This window comes from Sapajus apella, unplaced genomic scaffold (assembly GCF_009761245.1).
Source record: "Sapajus apella isolate SASKATOON/1434 unplaced genomic scaffold, GSC_monkey_1.0 scaffold91, whole genome shotgun sequence".
NCBI lineage: Eukaryota > Metazoa > Chordata > Mammalia > Primates > Cebidae > Sapajus > Sapajus apella.
In genome coordinates this window covers 8,578,781-8,587,304 of record NW_022437031.1, presented here as the reverse complement: position 1 = coordinate 8,587,304, position 8,524 = coordinate 8,578,781, and the positions used below count along the sequence as shown (strand labels likewise).

The 8,524-nt window shown below is 47.2% G+C and overlaps 1 pseudogene; it reads right to left on the bottom strand.

Moving 5' to 3' along the window:
- Positions 1-1,496: 1,496 nt before the first annotated feature.
- On the bottom strand, positions 1,497-2,086 carry LOC116535000 (annotated as a pseudogene).
- Between the last annotated feature and the right edge of the window lie 6,438 nt (positions 2,087-8,524).

Genomic DNA, 8,524 nt, shown 5'->3' with positions numbered 1-8,524 from the left:
AGAAAGGAACTTTCTAAGTTTTGTCAATACTTAAAGTATATACTGTTATTCCTCACCGAAATCTTCATGAAATTTAAAAGGCTGACATTAAAAGTAGTTTTTTTTCTTAAATATGCTAAAACATGTGAGTTTGGATTAACCCCCAGAATTTCAAGGCACGAAAGATATACAAATAGAGTATCCAAGAATATGTTTTAACACATTTAGGATAAGTTTGTTTACAGTTGTAACAGGAATACCTTTGACTTTCAGACACTGAAAAAAAAAAAAAACTCTAAGCAAACATAAAGGGTGTTTTGGGTCAAGTTACTTCTTAGTACAAATAATACATTGTATCAATCAATTTTTAAGCCAAAATCTTAAAATCTTTCAAAAATCACTTGGATTTTGTAATTGTCAAGAATGCATTTATGTAATAAAAGCGACAACAAAATTTAGAAAAGAAAATCTCACACTATATTCCAAGTACCAAAATAAAAAAGAAGAAATTTGCAAATGAAGAAATTATCAGTGCTGCTCAGAAACATGCCTTACTTTTACTCCGAAATTCACTTTAACTGCTTGACTTATTTTTAAGTATATTTAATACTTAAAAATAATATAGCCAGCCGGGCGTGGTGGCTCACGCTTGTGATCCCAGCACTTTGGGAGCCGAGGCGGGTGAATCACCTGAGGTTGGGAGTTCAAGAGCAGCCTGACCAACATGGAGGAACCCCCATCTGTACTAAAAATACAAAATTAGTCAGGTGTGGTGCCGCATGCCTGTAATTCCAGCTACTCGGGAGGCTGGGACAGGAGAATGGCTTGAACCTGGGAGGCGGAGGTTGCGGCGAGCCGAGATCGCCCATTGCACTCCAGCCTGGGCAACAGGAGCGAAACTCCATCCACACCCCCCGCACCAAAAACAAACAAACAAACAAACAAAAATATATATAGCTAAGTTGTTTAATAGTGTTTATAGAATGTTGCTTTTCTGGGTAGACACGTTTCACACAACAGCTTTCAATTAATGCTGAGAATTCATTTGATAACTTTAATCATAATTTGTGATTCACTAAGTAATGGATTAATAATTTATTCAGTAACTTAGATGCCATAAGAACCACCGAAAGGAATAATCTGATAGTCGCTCATTGTCCAATGTTGCCCGTTAGTAATACTAAGCCAAGAATCTGAGGGGTATCCCACTCTGTTGAATTACATGTTTCCATGCGTGTGATTTTGGTCGACAACAGAAAATCGATACACAATGTCATGCCTTTAGCTTTCCCTTTTTTTTTTTTTTTTTTTTTGACAAGCAGCTCAATGATTTGGGAAGCTGGTTAGTACAAGACAGAGAACATAGGGAGAAAGTATTACAGGGCACTTAACGCCAGTGCCGACGCTTACCTCATTACGGTTATTACTAAGGATATTATTAATATTTGTGTCGTTTTTCTTTAAAACATAAAGTCATTACCTGAAACTTGAGGTATATGCACAGTACATACACAACCTTAAGCAAAATACTTTTCGTAAGTAACATTACATTTTAAAATATTGGAAACTGAATCTCTCTGCTGATTTGCATTTTGACTTAGAGCACAGCATGCCTGGATATGCCACTGGTGATCTCTAACAGAAGTTAGCTTCAACAACTGGTAAATTTCTGCTAGTCATGCATCCTCTAACATCTTGTTTATTGGCAAGAGTCAGCAATCCAGCTTTGCTTAGGTCCTCACGTGCTAACTTACAGAGTTCTTCTCCAGTTACAGAAATCCTCTCTCTCTGTCTGTACTGTCCACGGCAACTATTGCAAACTCTGTGTTTGTATAGTAAGTGTTCCAGGAAGAACGAAGAGATTCTTGGCCACCGATATCCCACATTAGGAAACTTGTATTCTTAATCACGATCTCTTCTACATCACCTCCTATTATGGAGATGTATGTGCAATTTCATTCATAGACAATTGGTACAGGGTGGTAGTTCTCCCTGCATTATCCAGACCAACAATGGCAACTTTGTGCTCCTGGTGATGGAACAGTCTCCACATTCCGGTGAAGAGAATCCCCATTCTCGGGCAGCGGATCCCCCTCCAGACACCCGGGCCGCCTGGCCTCCTCTGGCTCAGGCTGAGGGGGAGGAGAGAGACGTGCGGGAGCCTCCGCCTCTGCTGCTGCTGCTGCTGCTGCTGCTGCTGCTGCTCCCGCGCCGGCCGCGGGCCCGCTTCCAGGGAACCGGAGGGAGGCCAAAGCCCAGGCCGCCCTGCCGCGCGCGAGGCCCCGGCCGCTGCCGCCGCGGCACTAGCCTGGCTGGCGGTGCGACGAGCGTCGCGGGCCACCGTCCTCCCCCAGCTCCTCTTGGGCGGCTGCGGTGGTGACTACCACGCGAGTGGGCCAGTTTTTACTTTTTAAATGTTTGTATTCTAAGGACGTACAGAATTGCCTCGATTTTGCCTCTTGGCACACAAAGCCGAAGAGATTTACTCTCTGACATTGAGGAAAAGCCCGCCAAGGCCTCGTCAGACCATGAGAGGAGAGGTGCTCACCAAGCGGGTGGTGTTGAGGGAGGAGCATCATGCTTGAGGAAGAGGATAGACAGAGGCAAAACCACAATAAAGCAGCAGTGGAGATCAAGGAAGGAGAGTGTTTCAAAAAAGACAGGTGGGCCAGGGTGCCAAGTGCTAGACAGAAGATGAAGACTGCCCCCTGAGTTTGGGAGCTGGGCGGTCGTCATGTTAGTGGTCGTTAGGTTGGCGATCGAACGGTGGGAGCAGAAGTCAGGCTGCAAGGGATTAACAAGTGAGGAGGCCACGAGCAGCTTGAGGAGCATGTGTAGATTATCCTTTGCAAGAGTTTAATGGGCCCGCACTGCTCACTCCTGTAATCCCAGCACTTTGCGGGGGCCGAGGCGGGGGCCGAGGCGGATGGACGACCTGAGGTCAGGAGTTCCAGACCAGCCTGGCCAGCATGGTGAAAGCCTGTCGTCTCTACTAAAAATATAGAAATTACCAAGGTATGGCCGGGCGCGGTGGCTCACGCCTTTAATCCCAGCACTTTAGGAGGCCAAGGTGGGTGGATCACTAGGTCAAGAGATCCAGATCATCCTGGTCAACATGGTGAAACCCCATCTCTGCTAAAAATACAAAAAAAATACAAAAAATACAAAAAAAAAAAAAAAAATAGCTGGGTGTGGTGGCGCGGCCTGAGTCCCAGCTACTCCGGAGGCTGAGGTAGGAGAATTGCTTGAACTCGGGAGGCGGAGGTTGCAGTGAGCCGAGATCGCGCCATTGCACTCCAGCCTGGGTAATAAGAGCGAAACTCCGTCTCAAAAAAAAAAAAAAAAAAAGAAAGAAAAAGAAATTAGCCAGGCATGGTGTCCTGTGCCTGTAATCCCAGCTAGACAGAAGGCTGAGGCAGGAGAGTCGCTTGAACCCAGGAGGCAGACGTTGGAGTGAGCCGAGATCCCACCACTGCACTCCAGCCTGAGCAACAGAGTGAGACTCTGTCTTAAAAAAAGACAAAAAGAAAAAGTTTAATGAAGGGATAGGTCAGCATAGGGTGGTATCTGGCGTGGAGAGCTGAGAAGGTGTCTTTAGAATGGAGGAGATCTGAGTGTATTATAAGCAGAGGGGAAGGAGATGTAGAAAGAACAACTGAGGCCAGGCACGGTGGCTCATGCCTGTAATCCCAGCACTTTGGGAAGCCGCGGCGGGCGGATCACGAGGTCAGGAGTTTGAGACCAGTCTGGCCAACATAGTGAAACCCCGTCTCAACTAAAAATACAAAAAATCAGCCAGGTGTGATGGCGTGCGCCTGTAATCCCAGCTACTTGGGAGGCTGAGGCAGGAGAATCGCGTGAACCAGGGAGGCGGAGGTTGCGGTGAGCCGAGATCTGCCATTGCACTCCAGCCGGGGCAACAGTGCAAGACTCTGTCTCAAAAAAAAAAAAAGAAAAAAGAAAAGAAGAAGAACATCTGAAGAGGCAAAAGAAATGTAGGATCATGGTTGGAGAAAAGCTTGGAGATAGCACTCTAGGATGTGAGTCAGGGGACATTGTTGGCAAGGAAGGGGATGATTCTTCCTCAGCCATGACAGGAGGAGGCCAGGGAGAGGCAGAGAGGCTTTCCGGTAATGAGAGTGGTCCCATAGCATAAGAGGGAGGGACTTTTTCTCCTGCAAACGTGGACTTTTGGAAGTTAAAACAGTAAGCAGGGGGTTATCTGGGCCTGGAGGCCATCCAGAGACAGGGACTGTGGAAATGCAAGGTAGCAGTGAGCACACAGTGAAAAGTCTGGCCACGAAGTTCTGTCTTGGCAGGGAGGTGACTGAGACCAGAAAAAGATAGTCTGGGAGAATGAGGATGGCTGGAGGGGCTGGAACCCAAGCTAGAGACAGAGCAAGTTTGGTGGAAGGAAGAGAACTGGAAAAATCAGAGGTTGGCCGGGCGTAGTGGCTCACGGCTATAATCCCAGCACTTGGGGAGGCCAGGGGAGGCCAAAGGACGCAGATCACCTGAGATCAGGAGAGAAACCCTGTTTCCACTAAAAGTACAAAAAATGAGTCCGGCGTGTTAGCGCATGCTTGTAATCCCAGCTACTCTGGAGGCTGAGGCACGAGAATCGCTTGAACCTGGGAGGCAGAGGTTGCGGTGAGCCGAGATCACGCCATTGCACTCCAGCCTGGGCAACAAGAGTAAAACCCTGTCTCAAAGAAATGAAGAAGAATTAGAAGGACAAGAAAGAGAAGGAGAAGGAGAAGGAGAAGGAGAAGCGTTCATTGCCAGATACTCGGTTTCTCAGTATAGGCCACGGTGGAGTTTGAAATATCTCTTTTTAGGTTCTATGCAACTGGTGTTTCTAAACCGCTGAATCAAAACATAGAAGAAGAAGAAGAAGAAGAAGAAGAAGAAGAAGAAGAAGAAGAAGCAGAAGCAGCAGCAGCAGCAGCAGCAGTGGTGGCGGCAGAGGTTATACTAAAAAAAGAGGATTTCCAAGTTTAAAATCTTGAAAACGAACAATGGTTGGTTGAGTGAAGAAGAAAGTATCCTAAGTGTGATTAAATGTGTGGGAGGCTGAATGACAGTCAAGATGGAGATGACTGAAATGGAAAGGAATAGGGTGTCGTTTAATCCTCGTCACATACGTGGGCCATAGACATGAAAAAACCCAGGCACTGAGAAGTTAAGTAACCGGTGCAAAGTCATGAAGCTAGCAAATGGAGGAGGTGAGCTTTGACCAGATCTGTGACTCTCAGATCCAGTTGATCGTGTCATGAAAGGAAGATGGTGCTTTGCTCTCACTGGAGATAAGATCTGGGGAGGGGTAAAAGAAAGATGACATGGAGAGGGAGGACAACGTCCTGTGGACGAAGGCAGGTCGAAGCAGAATTAAGCATGAAGTGAGTTTAAAGACTGGGAAAGGAATAGGGAGGATTTAATCCGTATGAACAAGTTCCTAAATTAGGAACTTAATTTTTTTCATCTCTTTCTCTGGGCCACATTTAACTAACGTGGTTCTTTGGAGGTTATTAGTGTGCAGCACATGACCATTTTCAGCACTTTCACTTCATCTCTCAGTATCTGCACAACAGTCTCTGAGGGTAGCTATTATTATTTTGCTCATTTTACTGAGGAAGAGACAGGCTTAAAGACTGTGAGCTGTCCGTGATCACACAGGAAGTGACAGATAGAGGCATGCAGTCCAGATATCGTCTCCTTTTGTTGATCCATCTGGGTGAAAGCAGGACTGACTTTCTGCGCCACCCCTGGTGTCGAAGTCGTCTCTAATTCCAGTCCCTTCAGCCTGAGGCGACTGAGACCAGAGGGAGGTGATCTGGGACAATGAGGAGCTGGGCCCCGGGGGCCTGAAACCAGGTCCTCGGAGAGAGTCAGTGAGAATCTTACAAGATGGCAGGAATGTAGAGCTACCATGCATAGCCTGTACCTTCAAAGAATTCTTTAAGCGGAGGAGAAAGAATTGTTTTAAAAGTTACCATCTTTTAAAGCAACTGAGGTGGGAGGATCGTTGGCGCCTGGGAGGCAGAGGTTGCAATGAGCCGAGATCGTGCCACCGCACTCTAGCTTAGGTGACAGAGCAAGACCCCGTCTCAAAAGAAAAAGAAAAACAATTAAAATCCAATATCCAAACTTCTATTCTATCCTGGTGCACACTGTCCTGTGGGACCCCAAAAAGAAGCAGTCACTACTGCATTGGAGGTTTGAGGCCGACTTCTGAAAGGAAGAGATTCCCAATGGATAAGGCAACTGAGTTAGGATAGAGCACATGGAAACAAGACGCACAGAGGCTTGGAGAGGAGCCTGTTGACCCATTTGGTGAACAAACTTGGCAGTATGCTTGGTAAGTGGGGCTCTTGTTAAAGAGCCAGGCCATGGGGCCTTGTGCGTCAAGATCCGGGCATCAACCTATACAGAGGGCCGTGGGGAGGAGCACCGTCAAGTTTTGAACAGGGAAATGAGATGATGAGGTTTGTATTCTGAGCAATCTTTCCACAGCAAGGCAAGACTGGGCATAGGGGAGTCAGAAAAGAGGGGCTGTCGCGGTGGGCCAGTTGAGAGATGCAGAGAGGAGGGAACCTACTTAAGAACGTAGATTTCTGAGCACGTGTGCTGGTAGGGTTGCTGAATCATCCCAGATGCTCCTGTCGCCTAGATACTAGCCAACTGCTCTCCAACAAGGATGCACCAATTACGTAGGAAATGTTCTTTAGAGCACCCCTGCTATTTTCCATTCTCTCTCACTCTTCCCGTAATGCTATCACGTATCGACTGCTCTGTGAAGGAGAATCATATTCTCTGATGTGGATAAAGAAAATCAAAAGTTTCATGTTAAACTTGTGATTCCCCATGTACCACGCATGGCTCCCCTCTGCTTTCTCTTCTACTATGCCCAGGCTCCTCCGTACGTTGAAAGGTGTAGCTTTCTTTACTGTTAGTCATCCCAGACTAGAAATCTAGGTATACGAGAAACCTTGCCTCTCTTGATTGGTTTTCTAAATCCATCTCATTTCGATTCTGCACTCCATCTCGGCAGAGTGTGGGAAATTCACCCTGAGTCATCCTCACAGTTTCTGCTTCCCTGATGTCAAGAAAAGGTCTTGGGACCCTTCACAGTATCAGACATCTGGGGACGGAGGGGTAGGGGATCTTGTTGTCGTCTGTAAGCTTCTGCTAAGCTATTCGTTGTACCCTGTTCATTGCTGCTTTTGTGGCTGAGGAAATCCGCCAGGCAGCTGGAAGGCTTCAGTTTCTGGTGCATCTCCCTGCGTGCACCGGGGACCACTCCTCTTTGGGGAATTACCACCTCCTCGGAGTGTTACTAGGAAACAGGGCCCGGGGACCCATAGCGCTCTCTCTCTCTCTCTCTCTCTCTCTCTCTCTCTCCCCTCCTTCTCCTCCTCCTACCCAGGCTGTATACCTCTCCTGAGGCGATAAAGCACACGGCTGGCTTCATTTTGATAAGGTGTGGGGAGAAAGAGAGAAACGCAAGAAGGGAAGATACAAGCTTCAGCCTATGGCATCTAAAGGGACGAACTGATCGGCTGCTGAGTGAGAGAATTAAAACTGATGTGGTATCAGAATACAGTAATATTTGCATTTACATTTTAAAAATGCTTACTTTGAGACACAATGGTTCACCCCTGTAATCCCAGCACTTTGGGAGGCTGAGGCGGGAACATTGCTTAAGGCCAGGAGTTCAAGACCACCCCTGCCCGGCAACATAACGAAACCCTGTCTCTCTCTTTTAAAAAAAATGCCTAATTTGAAAATGCTGGCCGGGTGCGGTGGCTCACATCTGTAATCCCAGCACTTTGGGAAGCTGAGGAGGGCAATCACCTGAGGTCAGGAGTTCGAGACCGGCCTGGCCAACGTGGTAAAAGCCCGTCTCTACTAAAAATACAAAAACATTAGCCGGGTGTGGTGGCATGCACCTGTAGTCCCAGTTACTTGCGAGGCTGAGGCAGGACAATCACTTGAACCCGGGAGGCAGAGGTTGCAGTGAGCTGAGATCGCACCGCTGCACTCCAGCCTGGGCGACAGAGCAACACTCTGTCTCAAGAAAAGAAAAGAATATGCCAAGTTCCAATGTAACTTTAAAATACTTAGGCCAGACACAGCAGCTCATGCATGTAGTCCCAGCACTTTGGGAGGCCAAAGTGAGAGCATCGAGACCAGCCGGGGCAGCATAGTGAAACCGAGTCTCCACGAAACGAAAAAAGCAAGCTTAAAATACCTAAATGGGGGTGTAGCCCAACATCACGTATTCCCGGGAAATCTCCCAGGGGACGTTGCCACCTTTCCTCCTAGGATAGCAACCCTTTTCTTCCTAGGCCTGTGGGGAAGGCAGAATAATTCCCCAACTACCAAAGATATCCACATCCACATCCTAACCCAGAACCTGTGTGCATGTGAGATTACATGTCAAAGGGGAATGAAGGCTGCAGATAAAAATTAAGGTTGCCAGTCAGCACACTTGTGACAGGGATATTCTCCTGGATTGTCCAGGTAGGCGCAATGTAGTCTCAGT